The sequence below is a fragment of the Carcharodon carcharias genome, chromosome 6 (genome assembly GCF_017639515.1).
Source record: "Carcharodon carcharias isolate sCarCar2 chromosome 6, sCarCar2.pri, whole genome shotgun sequence".
Lineage (NCBI taxonomy): Eukaryota > Metazoa > Chordata > Chondrichthyes > Lamniformes > Lamnidae > Carcharodon > Carcharodon carcharias.
Window position 1 is genome coordinate 87,984,195 of NC_054472.1, and position 21,276 is coordinate 88,005,470.

Below are 21,276 nucleotides of genomic sequence, written 5' to 3' on the forward strand. Positions count from 1 at the left end.
GTGATGGTAGAGCCGTACTGCAAGTCGCTTCAGAGCGTCTTTCTCAAACCGCCTCTATCTGTTCCAATGCATTTGCAATGTTTGTTACTTTATTTGCAGAGATATCATTTGGAAGTACAACCAAAGGAAACAAATGTACACATCACTGATATGCTGTTGAGAACAGCACTTCCTTTGAAGGAAGTTGATGATGCTGATACAGATTGTGACATCTTCCAGATTCAACAAAAGCAACAGGACAACATGCTCTGGAAGTCATCAATCCAGGAGAGATATTGAATCTGACAGACAAGCATCTCGGTCAGATCAAGCAAACATTCAACACACACAGCTAAAGTCAACCCACCTGGCAACTTGGAACCTGTGTAGTGTTATAACACGGCAGATGATGTGTGCCAGGTGGATCAAATCCATGAAGGAAACTTGATCACGCTATTGCAACGGTTTTGCAATTTGTATTTATTTTGAGATGTGTGACCTGAATTCAGAAGTAATAAGTCCACCAAGACTTCAGAGATTTTTTAGAAAACTAAATTGAACATTTATTAACAAAAGAAAAGATTTCAAGCATATCAAGGTCCTCAAATTACTACTACAATAACTCCTAATACCCCAATTAATCTGGCTTCCAGTTACAGCCCCATTAAGGCAACAGTAAAAGAAAAAAGATTTTAAACAGATCAAGGCAAGTCAACATAATACCCTGGACAGTAGAATTCAAAGTGGCTTTTCCCAGTTTCAGTTTCTGTAGTCAGCAGTCACAAATACTGGAGGCGTCTCAAACTTCATTTAGATCTTACAGTGTCTTTCCTAACATACAGCCTCATTCTCCTCTTTACATGTTTCTCCTTTTTAATGTAAATTCCATTGTTCCCATATGTCTTTGGAACTTAACCTTTTCTCATAATATCACTCTTTTCATGGTGCTAATATTGCCAATAACCTTTGGGGGAAAAGATGTGCACTGCTTGGCCTAGCTTCTTTGGTTAGGTGTAAACATCCTGCCATCTCATTGAAATTCAAACTGCCCTGGTTTACCTAAAAATGCAAATTCTCCTCACCTTACATTCTAAGACTTCAGCCATGTTTATGTTTTTAGCATTTCAAAACTCTTTTCTTTTTGATGAGCCAAAGATTCCAGACCAGCTGTCTCCAATTCAATTAAATCTCCCCCCCCTCCGCCACACACACACACACACACACAAACTATCCAAACCCTGCTATTAAGCTAATAAATAAATCACAGTAATATTATGAGAATTATTATACTTTCATGACAGTAGAGCAGTTGTCACCTTGATCGTGCATGATGAAAGTGAATTATCAGAGCGTATATTATAGACATATGCGTACAACCAGAGAAGCTGCTCCTTCATAGCAGACAGCTGATGAAGATTTCATTTTGCCAACTCAGCAAGGAACTGAGCAACCATCAGTCCCGGAGGTCAGCCGTTCCCCAACAAATGCAACAGATCAGCAGCAACATTCCCTGAAGAGGCAATGTCATCCCAGGAATCAGCAGACACTAAACGAACAGCCACTAGCAACCCACACACATACTATTAGACCGGAACGCTTTAAAGATTGTGTGTGCAATGCATGTATAGGGTCAGATGGGAGTGGGATAGACTAGAATGAACAAGGAGTTTTTTTCATGCATGATGATTTTCTTCATAGACCATGTATGTCGGTAACTTTCAACTACAAATCGTACATGCAATTTGTTGTTCCTCCTTAAGAAAAAGAGGATGTTTGGAGAAATGTCTTTGTGCGCTGTGGCTTGCCAGTGACACATGACCTCTGATGTCATCTTTCGTAAATAAGAATATTAGGTCAGTAGCCATTTTACCCACCAAGTGAAACACTGAGGAAGTTTCAGCCAATCCACATGAAACAAACTGCTCTGAAAATTTCCTGCTTTGATAGCTGCGACAAATTGCACCACAGCAACTGACACAATCCACAACATTTTTAAACAATCAACAACATTCTTAAACAAAAGTCAATACACCCTTTCTCCCAGTGTCAACAGATCCTTAAAAAATTCTAGGAAATGGATCCAGATCCACATATTTTCCAAAAACTAATCAGTTCCTCCTTGGGTTATACCCTATCTGTGTACCAGGTTTCATTGAAATTGGCCCATTAGTTTTTGAGATATATTGTTTACAGACGAACAGGCCAATAGGTGAAAATATTACCCCTGCCCACCTTCAGTGACAGAGGTAATAATCTCTAGAATACTACCTGAGCCAGGAGCAAGTTAGCATAGGATAAATAACTGTTGAATTCAGGGATTAAAGATTGGTATTGGTATGCCAATCATGAGGAAGCTGTTCCGTTTCAACGGACTTCATTTGAGCCATGCTGGCACCAGTGAACTGGAGAATTGAATGGAGAGTTTTAAATGAAATAAGTGGAGGGTGGGGAGGGAGGATTCGTGTGAGACACAGAGTCTAAATCAAGAAATAATAGAGGCTTATAATAAAGGTAATAATCAGGAGCGACTTTAATCGTCATATAGATTTGACAAATCAAATTGGCAAAGGTAACTTTGAAGATGAGTACATAGAGTTTGTTCAGGACAGTTTCTTGGGAGAACAGTACATTCTGGAACTGGCCAGGGAACAGGTTGTATTAGACTGGGTAATGTGTAATGAGACAGCATTACAGTAGCAAAACTTCTCTAAGGAAGAGTGATCATAACATGATAGTATTTTAAATTCAGTTTAAGTGTGAAAAGCTTGGATATGAAACTAGTGTCTTGAATTTAAATAGAGGTCTCCTTCTGGGCCATAAAGGACCCTATGACCATAAAGGTAATTACAAAGATATGAAGACAGAGTTGGCTAAAGCAAACTCGGAAAATAGGTTGAAAGGTAAGATGGTAGATAAGCAATGGCAGACATATAAAGAGATACTTCATAACCCTCACGTAAGATATATGTCCCATTGAGAAAGGAAAATTCTGAGAAGGATGAATAATTGATGGCTTACTAAGGAAGTTAAGGATAGTATCAAATTGAAAGAAAAGGTGTAGAATGCTGTATAAATCAGTGACAGGCCAAAAGATTGGGAAATTATAGAAAACAGCAAGGATGACTGGAAAAAAATAGAGAAATATGAACATTTCTAACAAAGATAAAAACACTTCAAGAGCTTCTGCATGTGTATTAAAACAAAGAGAGTAGCTAAAGTGAATATTGGTCCCTTTGATGATGAGACTGAAGAATTAATAAAGGAAGCAAGGAAATGGCAGAGACTTCCAACAAGCATCTTGTATCTGTCTTCACAGTAGAAGGCACTAAAAGCATCCTAACAATAATAGAAAATCAAGGGGAAAAGATGGGAAGGAACTTGGAGCCATCACTGACACTAGAGAAAAAGTACTTGGAAAACAAATGGAACTAAAGGCTGACATGTCTCCTAGACCTCGTGGCCTGCATCCTAAGGTCTTAAAAGAAGTGACTGCAGAGATAGTGTATGCATTGGTTGTAATCTTCTAAAATTACCTAGATTGGACAGAAAGCAGGAAACTATAGATGAATTAGCCCTACATCTGTCAATGGGAAAATACTGGAATCCATTATTACGGAAATAGTACAGCAGGATGTTTAGAAAATTGTAACATTGTCAAGCAGTCAGCTTGGTTTTATGAAAGTAAATTTGAGTTTGACAAATTTGTTACAGCCCTTTGAGGATGTAAAGGGGAGACACTGAACTAGTGATCCAGAAGCCCAAACTAATGCTCTAGGGACATGGATTCAAATCCTATCACAACAGCTGATGGAATTTAAATTCAATCTGGAATATAAAGCTAACCTCAGTAATGGCGAAAATGACAACTTTTATTGATTGTAAAAACCCACCTGGTTCACTTATGTCCTTTAGGGAATGAAATCTGCTATCCTTTCCCGGTCTGGCCTACATGTGACTCAAGATCCACAGCAGTGTGGTTGCCCCTTAACTGCTGGCCTCTGCAATGTCCTAGCAAGCCACTCAGTTGACGGGCAACAAATTCTGGCCTTGTGAGCCACGTCCACTTCCACAAAAGAATAAAAAAGGGGTGGATAAAAGGGAATCAGTAGATGTAGTTGCCGGTTCGTGTATTTGGATTTCCAAAAGGCATTTGACAAGGTACCACATAAAAGCCTGCTACACAAGATAAGAACTCATGGTGTTGGGGGTAATATATTGGCATAGATATAGGATTAGCTATTTAACAGGAATCAGTGTGTCACAATAAATGATGGCATAGGGGTAATGTCGTTGGACTAGTGATCCAGAGACATAGGCTAATGCTCTGGGGACATGGGTTCAAATCCCACCATAGCAGCTGGTGGAATTTGAATTCAGTTAGTAAAAAATCTGGAATATAAATCTAGTCTCCATGATAGTGACCATGAAACTACCTTCTATTGTCACAAAAACCTATCTGGTTCACTCACATCCTTTAGGGAAGGAGATCTGCCACCCTTACTTGGTCTGGCCTACATGTTACTACAGACCCACAGCCATGTGGTTGACTCTTAACTGCCCCCTCAAATGACCTGGCAAGGGGAATTAGGGATGGACAACAAATGCCTACGTCCCATGAAAGAATTTTTTAAAATTCCCAACTAAGGGGGTGCTACAGAAATGTATGCTGAGGCCTCAACAATTTATAATTTATATTAATGACTGGATGAAGAAACGGAGTGCATTGTTACCAAACCTGCTGATGCTACATAGATAGATAGGAACACAAATTGTCAGGTGGGCACAAAAATTCTGCAAAGAGATGTAGATAGGTTAAGTGAGTGGGCAAAAAGTTGACAGATGGCGTATATTGTGGGAAAATGTGAGACTGTCTTTGGTAGAAGAGCAGAATATTATGGAGAGAGACTATATAGTGCTGTGGTGCAGAGGGATCTGGGTGTCCCCCTACATGAATTTCAAAAAGTTAGCACACAGATACTAACTACAATTAGGAAGGCAAATAGAATGTTGGCCTTTATGTAAAGAGGATGGAGTATAATAGAAGGGAAGTCTTACTACAACTGTACAGAGCGTTGGTGTGACCACACCTAGAGTACTTTGTACAGTTTTGGTCGCCTTATTCAAGGAAGAATATGCTTAGTTGGAGGTAATTCAGAGAAGGTTTACCAGACTGATTCCTGGGATGAAGGGGTTGCCTTATGAGGAAAGGTTGAGCAAGCTAGGCCTATATTCATTGGAGTTTAGAAGAATGATTGGTAATCTTATCGAAGCATATAAAATTCGGAAGAGATTTGACAGGGTAGATGCTGAGAGGATATTTCTCTTGTGGGGGGAATCTAGAACTAGGGAATACTGTTTCAAAATAAGGGGCCTCACATTTAAGATAGGAATGAGGATGAATTTATTTTCTCAGAGGGTCGATAATCTTTGGAATTCTCTAGATAAAAACAAAAAAACTGCGGATGCTGGAAATCCAAAACAAAAACAGGATTACCTGGAAAAACTCAGCAGGTCTGGCAGCATCGGCGGAGAAGAAAAGAGTTGACGTTTCGAGTCCTCATGACCCTTCGACAGAACTTGAGTTCGAGTCCAGGAAAAAGCTGAAATATAAGCTGGTTTAAGGTGTGTGTGTGGGGGGCGGAAAGATAGAGAGACAAAGAGGTGGAGGGGGGGTGGTGTGGTTGTAGGGACAAACAAGCAGTGATAGAAGCAGATCATCAAAAGATGTCAACGACAATAGTACAATAGAACACATAGGTGTTAATGTTAAAGTTGGTGATATTATCTAAACGAATGTGCTAATTAAGAATGGATGGTAGGGCACTCAAGGTATAGCTCTAGTGGGTTTTTTTTTAAAATAATGGAAATAGGTGGGAAAAGGAAAATCTTCATAATTTATTGGAAAAAAAAGAAGGGGGAAACTTCACCCCCCTTATCGGCATTCCGTAGGGATCGCTCCCTCCGGGACACCCTGGTCCACTCCTCCATCACCCCCTACTCCTCAACCCCCTCCTATGGCACCACCCCATGCCCATGCAAAAGATGCAACACCTGCCCCTTCACTTCCTCTCTCCTCACCGTCCAAGGACCCAAACATTCCTTTCAAGTGAAGCAGCATTTCACTTGCATTTCCCCCAACTTAGTCTACTGCATTCGTTGCTCCCAATGTGGTCTCCTCTACATTGGAGAGACCAAACGTAAACTGGGCGACCGCTTTGCAGAACACCTGCTGTCTGTCCGCAAGAATGACCCAAACCTCCCTGTCGCTTGCCATTTTAACACTCCACCCTGCTCTCTTGCCCACATGTCTGTCCTTGGCTTGCTGCATTGTTCCAGTGAAGCCCAACGCAAACTGGAGGAACAACAACTCATCTTCCGACTAGGCACTTTACAGCCATCCGGACTGAATATTGAATTCAACAACTTTAGGTCGTGAGCTCCCTCCCCCATCCCCACCCCCTTTCTGTTTCCCCCTTTTTTTTCCAATAAATTATAAAGATTTTCCTTTTCCCACCTATTTCCATTATTTTTAAAAAAAACCCACTAGAGCTATACCTTGAGTGCCCTACCATCCATTCTTAATTAGCACATTCGTTTAGATAATATCACCAACTTTAACTTTAACACCTATGTGTTCTATTGTACTATTGTCGTTGACATCTTTTGATGATCTGCTTCTATCACTGCTTGTTTGTCCCTACAACCACACCACCCCCCCTCCACCTCTTTGTCTCTCTATCTCTCCGCCCCCCACACACACACCTTAAACCAGCTTATATTTCAGCTTTTTCCTGGACTCGAACTCAAGTTCTGTCGAAGGGTCATGAGGACTCGAAACGTCAACTCTTTTCTTCTCCGCCGATGCTGCCAGACCTGCTGAGTTTTTCCAGGTAATTCTGTTTTTGTTTTGGAATTCTCTACCTGTGAACAGGGGAGGCCGAGTCATTGAATATATTTATAGCTCAGTTAGACAGTTTTTTGCTCAGTATGGGAGTTGAGGGTAATGAGGGAGCAGAGAGAAAACTGGAATTGAGGCCACGATCTTAGACTATAAGATGTAGACAGATTTTTAATCAGTTATAATCCATTAGTTACAGGTCGCCATCCTGAAAATGCCCGACCCTTATCCCAACTCTGTCTTCTATTAGTTAGCCAATCCTCTATTGATGCTAATATACTACCCCAACACCATGGGCTCTTATCTTAATAAGTAGCCTTATGTGCAATACCTTATCGAACACCTTTTGAAAATCCAAATATATTACACTTACTGATTCCCCATTATCTATCCTGCTTGTTACCTCCTCAAAGAATTCTAATAAATTTGTCAGGCATGATTTCCCCTTAATGATGCCATGCTGACTTTGCTTGATTATATTATGTATTTCTAAATGCTGTGCTATTACACCCTTTATAATACTCTTAACATTTTCCCAATGACAGATGTTAAGCTAACTGACCTGTTAGTTACCTGTTCTTTGTCTGTCTCTCCCTTTTTGAATCCTCTGGGACTTTTCTGGAATCTAAGGATTCTTGGAAGATTATTACCAGTGCATCCACTATTTCTGTAGCTACTTCTTCAATATCCAAGGATGCAACCCATCATGTTCAGGGGACTTATCAGCCTTTAGCCCCATTAGTTTCCCTAGTACTTTTTCTCTAGTGATAGTTATTGTATTTATTTCCTCCCCTTCCCCCTTTTGCCCCTTAATTATTTAATATTTTTGGAATGCTATTAGCATCTTCTACCGTGAAGACTGATGCAAAGTATTTATTCAACCCCTCTGCCATTTCCTGGTTCCCCATTATTATTTCCCCAGCTTCATTCCCTATGGAGTCTATGTTCACTTTGGCCTCTTACTTCTTTTTATATATTTAAAGAAACCGTTACTGTCCGTTTTTATATTACTTGCTAGTCTACCCTCAAAGTTTATTTTCTCCCTCTAATATTTTTTGGTCATATTTTGATGGTTTTTAAAACGCTCCCAATTCTCTGGTTTACCATTAATCTTTGCCACCTTGCATTTTTTTTCTTTCAATTTGATACTACCCTTTAACTTCCTTGATTAACCACGATTGGTTTATCCCCTTCCTAGAATCCTCCTTCCTCACTGGGATGTATCCTTGCTGTGAGCCATGAACTATTGCCTTACATATCTGCCATTGTTCATCAACCATCCTTTCTGCTAAACTCCTTTCCCAGTCCATTCCAGCCAACTCTTCCCTCATTCCTTTGTAATTAGCTTTATTTCAGTTTAGCACAGTTGTTTCCGACCCAAGTATGGTCACTGTTTCCTAGACGATCTTTTACTCTTGAGATCATTTATTAAACCTGCCTCATTACACATTACTAGATTCAAAATAGCATGATCTCTGGTTGGATCCACAACATATTGTTCTAGGAAACTGTCCCGAATACAGTCTATGAATTCTTGCTCGTGTACCACCTGCCAATTTGATTTTCCCCAATCTACCTGAAAATTAAAGTCACCCATGATTAATGTACTACCTTTTTACATGCCCTCATTATCTCATTATTTATTCTTTGGCCTACAGCTTAGCTACTGTTAGGGGCCTATAGATTACTCCCACCAGTGTTGTCTTCCCCTTGTTATTTCTTACCTCCACCAATATGGATTCTACATCTTCTGATCCAAGATCATTTCTTGCTATCATATTTATTCCATCTCATACTAACAAAGCTACCCCACCACCCTTTCCTCCCTACCTGCCCTTTCAAAAAGTCACATGCCCCTGAATATTTTGTTCCCAGCTTTGATCTTCTTGTACCATGTCTCTGTAACCATGTCTTATTGAACGGCAGGGTCAGTGGGCCAAATGGCCTACTTCTCCTGTTTCTTATGTTCTTAAAACATGACACTCTGTCATAGTTTTCTAACCTAATATATATTCGCTACTGGTCAACCCATTGATGTTTTTCTACTTCAGTCAAGCTCTAGAAGAAACTCCACCAACACAAGGGAAATACTTTAGCTGCTAGTTAAGGTCAGAGCTTGTATTGCTTGAAGTTACTAAGCAATGACATTTTAATGAAGTATAGAATAATACAGCACTGAATGAACCCTTCTGGTCCATCAGATCTGTACCTGCTCTTTCAAGGAACAATCTCCTTCAAGTATTCAATTTCCTCTAAGCTACCATTGAAACTGTTTCCACCACCTTCTTAGGCAACCCATTCCAAATTCTAACCACTTGTTGTGTAAAGAAATTTATCCTCATGCCACCTCTTTTTTTGCCCATTACCTTAAATCTGTGCCCCCTGGTTATCAACACTGAGGCAGTGGAAATGGCTTCTCTTTATTTACTTGCAGATTCCTCCATGATTTTCAAAAGTAGTAGTTTTTATAGCTTTCACAAAATTATTTTCATTTTTCTTAAAGTTTTTAATTTCCCTATTCGTGTTAATTTGTCAGTTGTAATTACCATTCAAGGTATCACCTTAGCATATTACTCAAGGCTATTGTGTCCAATTTTAAATGAGCAGCACCTTTCTTTATAGAAAGAGATTAAAACTGCTAACTTGAGTAAAAGTAAGATGATTACATTCTTAACTGCAAGTTAGTTAAGCTTAATTCTAGCAAAATAAGTTACCCATCAATTTATACAAATAATACTATTATCTCAAATTAATGTGTGCTTCTCATTGCATTTTATGCATTGTATCTATTTTCTATCATGTACAAATATTAGTAAAATACCTGTTTTATTTATATGAGGCCTTAACAAAGTTGGGAGATAGACTTCAGAAACTTAGCCGACATACCCCGAGTGATAAGAGACTGCGAGGATGTTATGAATTTTTACATGGAAATATTGAATGGGGTACCTTAGTTCACATAGCATTTTACAATAGTACGTATTAACATAGGCTTCATCAAAAACTGTAGCAACAGGAATTAAGAATTTTGGACAATGTAATAATTGATGTCACATGGCTTTGTCAACAAAAAGTCAAGACAAGGTAATCTACAGATGAAGTAGGTTTAGAGAGTGGGGTATAAATTGGCGTAATTGTATAAATGTTAATCTGTGCCTGTCTTAAAGTTGTCAATTCTGTCCTTACGGTATTTTGCATAATACTTCGATTGTATTATGGTCCATAACTTGTGGTTGTAATGCGTAGTTAAACTTGGAAATCAGGAAGTTCCAGTGTGGGATACCCTGCTCCTCCATATGGTGCACTGTTGCAGTTTTTGCAGTTGGAATCAACACAGAATTGCTGATTTGATGTGAACTTCAATTATTTACACACTAATTTTGTTGTTAAAACCAACTAAAATTATAAGTATTTTTCAATCAGGAAGCATACTAAGTCATAATTATAGCTGAGCAATTCTCTGGCAAACCAATGGGAACTAATTTGGAAGTGTGATGTCTCATTCCCTCAGAAGAGCATTTAAAAATGGCAGCTTTTTAATAAGAATAAGAAAAAATAAAAGTCTTTTTAATGGATGCTTCATGATATTTAAGCTTCTCCTGTGTATGTTGCAATATTTATTTTGCTTTCTGTACAATAATTTAAATGTGAATTATATTCCTTGCTTTTTAATTCCTGCTTTTCTAGCTGTGAAAACTCTTCAGTCTGATTGGCTGATTAGCCTACCACTAATTGCTTATAATAGCACCAAATTCAAAACAATGTTGGAAATGAGGACACCTGTGCTCTTGAGCCTTCTAAATTTTTGCAGGCAGCATTCTTGAAGATTAGGGGCTGGCCATGTCTCTTCACCACTGACAGCAAAATCCTGACCATTATTACTTATAATTAAGTAATAAAATTTTCAACAACTTGGGATGCAGAGAAATAAAATCAGTCAGAGTGTAAGACTTCCTTTACATTATAGTTTTTGGAGTTGGGAAAGGCTCTGCAATGTTATTGCTGGTACAAGGGTGCAATAACAGCGTGCTAAGTTTCCATAGGCACTTCATAAATTTGAATGTAGCCATTTATGTTAAGAGAAGTCAGCAGGAAGATAATGTTTTTTTAGAGAGGAAGTGCAAGCAAAAATAAGAATGTTATTGCATATGCTATATTTTTATGTGTGTCAATCCTTCGTTATATAGATCAATGTTAACTTTTTCTGATTTAAAGCAATGGAAAAATGTTTTTTGGATTGGAGTCTAAGGCTGTCTCACAGAGTGGTAGGATGTGGATCCTATACAGATAATTATCCAGCTTTTGTCATGTGAAGAGATGCTGAATGGGAACTAAATTGGTGCACAACTACAGGGAGAGAGGGAAAACTAGAGAAAAAATAGGCACTGCACATGAAATCCCCAAGCACTGGTTTTCTCCACAAGCAGAACTCCTATACACTCCTTATTCCTTGTGCCTAGAAAATGGCAGAGAATTGGAAAAGAGGACAAAATAGCTAAGCAAATATAATTCAAGGATCTGCAACATCTTACCCAAGGGGAGAAGCTATAACTAGGGGTCACACTATACATGAGGGTGACATCCCCTGCACCTAAGTCATACCTTTCAGTAATATCAAAGACTGCTGTTGCACACTGCATGTGATACGTTTTACAACTTATCACAACAAGTATTACTGACATTTTCTGAAGTGAGATCCATGTACTAAATCTTTCAGGAGAAGAATAATTTACTTCAACAGAAGAAGCAGTATTATATTTTCAGAAATGGATAAGCTGCCCATGATTTTCTTCTTTGATAATACTGGACAATCTGCTTCTTGAAATGTCATGTTGCTCATTTTGTTATATTATTGTCTGTAGCTCCTCCTGCACTGTCTCTTTTTGGAGACATTTAAATAAAAGCTGCAATGATCATTAACTGCTTTGCCATTCCTGGATGCGGCAAAAAGACAGTCTGGTTGGATAAAAAACCATACACTATTGCTAAAATGATAAATTTTATTTGCAAAGAACATGCGACAAAAACATTTCTTGAGGTTATCCACTTATTGTAAAAATTTAGGATCTACAATGTAGGTGACAATTTTTAATGTTTGCAAACATTAAACCAGTGTGAGCATAGTCACATCAATTTAACATCTAATCTTGCAGTCTTTGTTCGATTTAAAATAAATAATTAGATTGGTGGGTCATGCATGTCCTTGTGGATCTCCCATCTCCTTGGTGAATCTCACATATCATTGTTCTAGCATACATGCATGCAGAGCAGAGAGAACTGTATTAAAAGAGCTTCTGGAGGCCCCAGTGCTTACCTTGACTCTCCGGTAATAAGCACGGGTGAATGTAACATTTGGCACAGTGTGCCACACTTCAGGTTGGAATATAGAGAAAGAGACTGAGACGAGAGAATGAAAGATTTGGGGTAGAGAAAGCAGCAGGCAGCATTCAGTGGAGAGCAAGAGGCTACACACAGAATTGATATACATTCATATTGCACGACAAGATTTTTAATAATGTTGATTGTATTTGTAAATGGTGAGTGTAAATTGAACCATGATCTGATGTTACTGTCTCCATTGGTGTGATGAAACTGTCTTACACATTGATCCAAAGAGTAACTAAAAGCACTTTACCAACCATCATTCAACTCTGCATTTTAATTTGGCTCACTTACTTCCAGTTGCATTAATTATTTTTCTTAATTGCCTGATAATGATTAAAAATGTTTTTTAATTCACTTTACAGGGTGTGGGCATCTCTGGCTAGGCTAGCATTTATTGCCTATCCCTAATTGCTCTTGAGAAGTGGTGGTGAGCTGCCTTCTTCAACCGCTTGCAGTCTACGTGGTGTAGGTACACCCACAGTTCTGTTAGGGAGTTTCAGGATATTGACAGTGAAGGAACGGCGATACATTTCCAGGTCACGATGATGAGTGACTTGGAGGGGAACTTCCAGGTGGTGGTGTTCCCATGTATCTGCTGCCCTTGTCCTTCTAGATGGTAGTGGTCTTGGGTTTGGAAGGCGCTGCATTAGAAACCTTGGTGAGTTTCTGCAGTGCATCTTGTAGATGGTACACGCTGCTGTCATTGTTCGTTGGTGGTGGAGGGAGTGAACATTTGTGGAAGGAGTGTCAATCAAGCAGACTGCTTTGTCCTGGATGGTTTTGAGCTGCTTGAGTGTTGTTGAAACTGCACACATTGAGGCAAGTGGAGAGTATTCTATTACACTCCTGACTTGTACCTTGTAGATGGTGGACAGGCTTTGTGGAACAGGAGATAAGTTACTCGCCACATGATTCCTAGCCTCTAATCCTCTTGTAACCACAGTATTTAAGTGGCTAGTCCAGTTCAGTCTCTGGTCAGTGGTAACCCCCAGGATGTTGATAGTGGGGGAATTCAGTGATGGTAATGCCAGTGAATGCCAACGGATGATGGTTAGATTCTCTCTTGTTGGAGATGGTCATTCCTTGGCACTTGTGTGGTGCAAATCGTAATTGCCACTTGTCAGCCCAAGCCTGGATATTGCCCAGGTGTTGCTGCATTTGGACATGGACTGCTTCATATCCGAGGAGTCGCAAATGGTGCTGAACATTGTGCAATCATCAGCAGACATCCCCACCTCTGACCTAATGAAGAAAGTAAGGCCATTGATGAAGCAGCTGAAGATGATTGGGCCTAGGACACTACCCAGAGGAACTGTTAGGAAATAATTTTGGGTTTGAGTAATATACAGTTTAGTACGCCTGTATGTTAACAAGCGACAAGCTTGGTTAGAATGCAGTCTAGACTCCAATAAACTGATCACCTCTGCCTTTTGCCAACAGTAAGTGCCCAATTTAGAAACAATTTTATGAATACTGTTAGGAACAGGCCATTCAGCCCCTTGCACCTGTTCCACCATTCATGCCTGATTTGTATTCTAACTCTCTCCACCCACCTTGGTTCCATATCCCTTAATACCCTTTGCTAGCAAAGAAAATCTATCTCTATTTTAAATTATTATTTAAAATAGCCTCTTCATCTTTTTATGGGGCAAAGAAGCACATTTTTTGCAACCCTATGCATGAAGAAGCGTTTTCTAACTTCTCTCAAGAATGGCCTGGCTCTGGCTCTGATTTTAAAGGTATGTTCCCTTGACTTGGACTTCCCCACCAGCAGGAGAAATCTTATTCTAACCTTAGATTCTTCTCAAAGTCCTAAAAACCTCAAATTGTTCCTTAACTTTCTATGTACCAGGGATATATATACACACATATACTAGTTTATATAATCTCTCATAATCTAACCTTTGCAGCCCTTGGTGAACCTGCGCTGCATTCTTTCCAAGGTGAATGTCTTTTTAAGATATGGTGTCCATTACAGTACTCCAGATGTGGTCTAAACGTGGGCTTTATATAGTTGTCGGAAAATTTCCTTCCCTTTATATTCGACACCTGTAATTAATAGGCTTTTTGACTGATCTTTAGTCCCTGACTACCACATTTTAGTGATCTGTGTAGATTAACCCCTAAATCCCTTTATACCTTATTGTTCGAACCTTTCACCATTTTAAAAAAAAAATACTTGATCTATCCCTTTTTGATCCAAAATTCTGATCTCGCACTTACCTGCCCTGAAATCCATCTGCAGTGGTTTCACCCACGCAAACTGTCGATGTCTCTTTAATTTTATGTTCCCAGTATTAGTGTAATCAGCAAACTTAGATATATGGCTCTCTACTGTGTTACCATTAATGAATATAGTTTATAGTTGAGGCCCAGCACACACACCCATGTGAGACCCCACTCTTCACTTCCCTCTATTTCAAGTGCAAACTCATTAGTCCTACTCTGTCTTTTACCACCCAGCCAATCTCCTAACCAGGTCAATAAATTGCCTTAAAATTCCATGAACTTCAGTTTTCTGTGAAATCTCATTGAATGTTTTCAGAAGTACACAAAAATTATACCCATAGACATCCCCTTGTCTACCATACTAATTACTTCCTTTTTGTATGCTCTTTCCTTCAGTTTTGGTATCTCTAACCTCTTCTGTTAACTATTGCTGTTTTCTTTGCTAAGTAGTGCTCTTGCCCCTTAGGGGTATATGCTGCTCCCATGTTAAGCTGAATTTTTTTAACACCTTAATTCAGTTCCTTATGTTTGAGTTCCAAACGAAAACTATTTAGAAATTGAAAGTTACTCAGAAGACTGCAAGAATGGCAGTTCTGTGAAGATTCAAATAGGGTCTACTCTTAAAGTTTGGATTAAGGCCCATTGTTGAGGCAGTGTAAAGGAAAATGTTTATTAATCTGCTTATGATATTGAATAGAGTCACTACAACACAAAAGGAGACCTTCAGACCATCAAGTCCACGCCTGCCCTTTGCACAGCAATCCAGTCAGTTCAATTCATTTGCTATAACCCTGTAACCTTGCAAATTTATTTCCCCCAAGTGCCTATCCAATTTCATTTTGAAATCATTGATCAGCGTCGCTTCCACCGCCTTGATAGATAGGGAGTTCCAGGTCATTAGCACTCTGTAAAAAAACGTTCTTCCTCATATCTCCCTTGTATTTCTTGCCCAAAGCCTTAAATCTGTGTTCCCTAGTGCTCATATCATCAACTATTGAAAGTAATTTTCTGTTTACTCCACCTAAACCTGTCATAATCTTGTACCATCTGAAGAAGAGTCATACAGACTCTTCATAGTCTTATACAAACCGAAGAAGAGTCATACGAACTAGAAATGTTGGATCTGTTTCTCTCTCCACAGATGCTGTCAGACCTGCTGAGCTTTTCTAGCACTTTCTGTTCTTATTTCAGATTTCCAGCATCTGCAGTATTTTGCTTTTGCTATAATCTTATACGCCCTCTGTTAGAACTTTCCTCAACCTCTTTTGATCCAAGGTGAATGGCCTCAGCTTTGCCAACCTAATCTTGTAGTAAAACGCCCTCATCACTGGCACCATCCTGGTAAATTTCTTTTGCACTTTCTCAAGGCCTTCACTCTGTGGCTTAACCAGAGGTTTGTGAAAGTTCAGCAAAGGTTTTGTGCTTTTGTTCCCAAAGCCTCTAATTACAAAGCCCAAGATCTCATAGGCTTTGCTAGCTACTCTCTCAATATGAATTGCCACCTTCAAAGATCTATGCATGTGCACGCCTCCACCACCACCCCCCCACCCCCCTCCCCACCACTTGCCACTGATTAGCCCAAGCCTGAATGTTGTCCAGGTCTTGCTGAATATGAATATGAACTGCTTCAGTCCTGAGGAGTCACAAATGGTACTGAACATTATGCAATCATCACTGAACACCCCACTTCTGACCCTACTATCCTCCTCCAGAGGTGTGCTGTATGCTGTTGAGGTTTCCCCACAACCTGGCTGAGTGATAGGAAACAGAGTAGTTTTGTCAATTACTTTAAATTTGCACCCTTTTGTTCTTCATCCTTTCACAAGTGCGAATAGTTTCTCCCTATCTACTCTACCCAGATTCCTCATGATTTTGAATACCCCTACCAAATCTCTCAGCCTTCTTTACTCCAAGTAAAGAGTACAGGTAATGGAGGTTTTTTGGGCTAAAGGAAGGTTTGGAGTGGAGTTCCCCAGGACTCAGTGTTGGGACCTTTGTTTTTCCTGATATGTATTAATGACCTACACCTTGGTGTTCATGTCACAATTTCAAAGTTTGCAGATGAAATGAATTGGAAGCATTGTGAACTGTGAGAAGGATAGTGTAGAACTTCAGAAGAACACAGACAAGTTGGTGGAATGGGCAGGCAAGTGGCAGATGAAATTCAATGCAGAGAAATGTGAAGTGATTCATTTTGGTAGGAAGAACATGGAGAGACAATATAAAATAAAGAGTGCAGCTCTAAAGGAGCTGCAGGAGCAAAGGGACCTAGATGTATCCATGCATAGGTCATTAAAGGTGGCATGACAGGTTGAGAGAGTGGCTGATAAAGCATACAGTATCCTCAGTTTTATTAATAGGGGCATAGGGTACAAAGGCAAGGAGATTCTGTTGAACTTGTATGGGACACTAGTTTGTCCTCAGCTAGAGTATTGCATTCAGTTTTAGGTGCCACACCTTAGGAAGGATGTTAAGGCATTAGTGAAAATGCAAAAAAGATTCATGAGAATGGCTCCAAGGATGAGGAACTTCAGTTATGAAGATAGATGGGAAAAGTTAGGACTGTTTTCCTTGGAGTAAAGGCTGAGAGGAGATTTGGTAGGGGTATTCAAAATCATGAGGAATCTGGGTAGAGTAGATAGGGAGAAACTATTCGCACTTGTGAAAGGATGACGAACAAAAGGATGCAAATTTAAAGTAATTGCCAAAAGAAGCAAAAGCAATTTGAGAAAAAGCTTTTTCACACAGCAAGTGGTTAAGGTCTGGAATACACTGCCTGAGTGTGGTGGAGGCAGGTTCAATCGAAGCGTTGTGAGGATAGTAGACTTATCTGAAAAGGAAGAATGTGCAGAATTATGGGTAAAAGGCAGGAGAGTGGCACTAAGTGAATGTTCATTCGGAGAGCCACTGCAGGCACGAGGGGCCAAATGGCCACCTCTTGCGCCGTGACAATTGTGTAATTCTGTGATATGATGGAAGGAAGGTCATTCATGAAGCAGCTGAAGATGGTTGGGCCTAGGACACTACCCTGAGAAACCACTGCAGTGATGTTCTGGGCTGGGATGATTGCCTCCAACAACCACAGCCATCTCCCTTTGTGCTAGGCATGACTGCATCCAATGGAGGGTTTTCCCTTGATTCTCACTGACTTAATTTTGCCAGTGCTCCTTGATGCCACCCTCGGTCAAATGCTGCGTCGATGTCAAAGGCAGTTACCCTCACCTTATCTATGGGATTCAGCTCTTTTGTCCATGTTTGGATCAAGGCTGTAATGAGATCAGGAGCTGAATGGCCTAGCGAAACCCAAACACAGCATCAGTGAACAGGCTATCGCTGTGTAAGATGGCATTGTCAACAATCCCTTCCATCATTTTGCTGATAACCGAGAGGAGGCTGGTGGGGTGGTAATGAGCCAGATTGGATTTGTCCTTTTTGTGGACAGGCTATACCTGGGCAATTTTCTACACTGTTGGATAGATGCCAGTGTTGTATCTGTACTGGAACTGCTTGGTTAGGGGCACGGCCAGGTCTGGTACAAAAATCTTCAGTACTGTTGTGGGGATATTATCAGGGCCCATAGCCTTTGCAGTATTCAGTGCCTTTAGCCATTTTTTGATAGCATGTGGTGTGAATCAAACTGGCCAAAGAGTGGAATCAGTGAAGCTGGGAACCTCAGGAGGAGGCAAGATGGATCATCCACTTGGCATTTTTGGCTGAAGATGATTGCACATGCTTCAGCCTTGTCTTTTGCACTCATGCGCTGGGCTCCCCCATCATTGGAGATAGGGATATTGAGGGAGCTGCCGCTTCCTGTTAATAGTTTAATTGTCCGTACCATTCATGACTGGATGTGGCAGGACTGCAGAGCTTTGATCAGACCTGTTGGTTGTAGGATCAGTTACCTCTGTCACTCTCATGCTGCTTCTGCTATTTAGCATGCAAGTAATCCTCTGTTGTAGCTTCACCAGGTTGGTACCTCATTTTTAGGTATGCCTGGTGCTGCTTTTGTCATCCCCTTCTGCACTCTTCATTGAGCCAAACCCTTGGCTTGTTGGTAGCGGCACAGTGAGGAATATGCTGGGTCATGAGCTCACAGGTTGTGGTTGAATACAATCCTGCTGCTGCTAATGGCCCATGGCGCCTCATGGATGCCCAGTTTTGAGCTGCTAGATCTGTTCTGAATCTGTCCCATTTAGCATGGCGGTCGTGGCACATGGTGATGCATTGCATGCTCATTGTGAAGCCAGGACTTTATCTCCACAAGCATTGTGTGGTGGCCACTCATACCTATACTGTCATGGATAGATGTCTCTGCAACAGATAGCTAAGTGAGGACAAGATCGAGTAGGTCTTCCCTTTTGTTAGTTCCCTCACCATCTGTTGCAGGCTCAGTCGGGCAGATATATCCTTCAGGACTCAGCCAGCTCAGTCAGTAGTGGTGCTACCAAGCGACTCTTGGAGATGGACATTGAAGCCCCCCCTGCTCCCTCCCCCACCCCACCAGAGTGCATTCTGGACCCTTGCCACTGTCAGTACTTTGACCAAGTGGTGTTCAACATGGAGGAATACTGATTCATCAGCTGAGGGAGGGCAATAGGTGGTAATCAGTAGGAGGTTTCCTTGCCCATGTTTGACCTGATGTCATGAGACTTCATGGGGTCTAGTGTTGAAATTGAAGGCTCACAAAGCAACTCTCTCCCAACTGTATAACACTTGTGTCACCGTCTCTGCTGGGTCTGTTCTGCCAGTGGGACAGGACATACCCAGGGGTAGTGATAGTGGTGTCTGGGACATTGACTGTAAGGTTTAATTCTGAGAGTATGGCTAGTCTGTGGGACAGCTCTCCCAGTTTCGGCACAAGTCCCCAGATGTTAGTGAGGGCGGCTTTGCAGAGTCGACAGGGTGGAGTGTGCTTTTGTTGTTTCGGTGCCTAAGTCGATACCAGATGGTATCTCCAGTTTTATTCCTTATGATTTTTCTGTAGCCATTTGGTACAACTGAGTGGCTTTCTAGGCCATTTAAGAGAGCAGTTAAGCATTAATCACATTTCTGTGGGCCTGGAGTCAGATGTAGGCCATACCAGGTAAGGATGGCAGATTTCCTTCCCTAAAGGACATTAGTGAACCAGATGGATTTTTATGACAATTGATGATAGTTTCATGGCACCATAGCTTTCAATTAAATTTTATTGGTTATTGGAATTTAAATTCTGTGGTGGTATCTGAACTTGTGTCCCCAGGGCATTAGCCTCGGCCTTTGGATTACTTATCCAGTGATATTGCCACTATGTCACTGTTTGTCTAGCGCTCACCCTTGGGGAACACCATTGTTTACCATCCTCTGCCTGAGAAGTAATTATTTACCGCGACTCACTCAGTCCTGTCCTTAAGCTATTTTCTTATCCAGACTGACACTGACCCTTCTATCTGTAAGCCTCAATTTTGTTAACCAGCCTTTTACTTGGTGGTTTGTTAACATCTATATGGACAACATCTACTGCATTCCTTTCAACACTCTTCACTGTTACTTGATCAAAAAATACAATTAGCTTAGTCAAACGTAGGGCAGGATTTTACCATCGGCGAGTGGGGGCTGGACCCACTCACCGACGTGGGGTGACGTTAGACGGAACCCCCCGACGTCATCCTGCCCTATTTAAATTTTCAGGAAGGTGGGAGCACAGCAAAATCAGCTGCACGCCCGCCGCCCGGTCAATGGCCAATTAAGGCCATTGACCGGATCGATTAAGCAATTAAAGGACCTGCCTGTCCAACTTTAAGGTTGGCGGGCAGGCCAGGAGCCCCAACGGCAACTAGAAAAAACACGAAACCTCATCCACCGGCGGGATGAGGTTTCATGTAGGGTTTTAAAAATTTTAATAAAGTTGTTATGGAAATTATGAGCATTGGCACATGAGGGGACGTGTAAGGGAATTTCTTTTTCTATTTTTAATATTGTTGAAAGTAGAGGCGATCTCCCTGAGGCAGCACTTAGCCTCAGGGAGATGAGTGCACTCTTTCGTGTACATGCGCGAAAGAGTGCATTCTCGATTTTAGGCATTCCCCCACCCACACAGGGAGCACACAGCGTTTCCCTGCGGACATCACACTGGGCGAACCTTAATTGGCCCACCCACATACAGGAGCGCCAATCGGAAGCGCGCCCATACGTGCCAGCTCATCAACTTCCCTCCCAACAGGGGGAAAATTCTGCCCATTGTCTTCCTTATACACATCCGAGGAAGATTTGTGCTATCTTTGTGTGTTAAATGTAAATACATTATATCTTGTCGTAACCTGATGTTCGAGTATCACACAGCATAAATGTTGAGCATACTGCAAATTGGCATCTGTGTAATGAGCACTGTCAGCAATAACCTGAATAAAACAAGCTCTTGGATGCCGGAATACATTTTTGAAACAGTGGTAGATATCCTGGCCTGACTGCAAAGCTCTATGTTCTGAATTTGTGCTACTAGTGAGAAGTTCTTGGGAATCCCAAACTGATTTTACAGTAATTGGGCCTCAGTTGGCTCAGGGCAAGACTTGCACTCCCATCTGAGGAAGTTCCGCCTCTGAGAACTACCAGCCAGTAAAATGGTAGCCAGCAGCTCTCTAGTCCCAGCAATGCCACCAAGAACAGTGGCCACTTCTGGGTCAGCAATCAGTTTCCAATGCTGATCGTTGCTGGAGCCAGATTAAAAGGAAAGTGAGTGCGGGTGGGAATCAAGATTGGGAGGGAAGAGGAACATGTGGGAGCAGATAATACATTGCAGGCACGGGGAC

At 41.0% G+C, this 21,276-nt stretch overlaps 1 protein-coding gene across 5 annotated transcripts in view; it reads left to right on the forward strand.

Annotated features, from left to right (window-relative positions):
- The window catches only part of arfgef1 (ADP-ribosylation factor guanine nucleotide-exchange factor 1 (brefeldin A-inhibited)), a 312,411-nt gene that overhangs the window by 276,643 nt on the left and 14,492 nt on the right, over positions 1-21,276 (forward strand). The window lies entirely within an intron of this gene.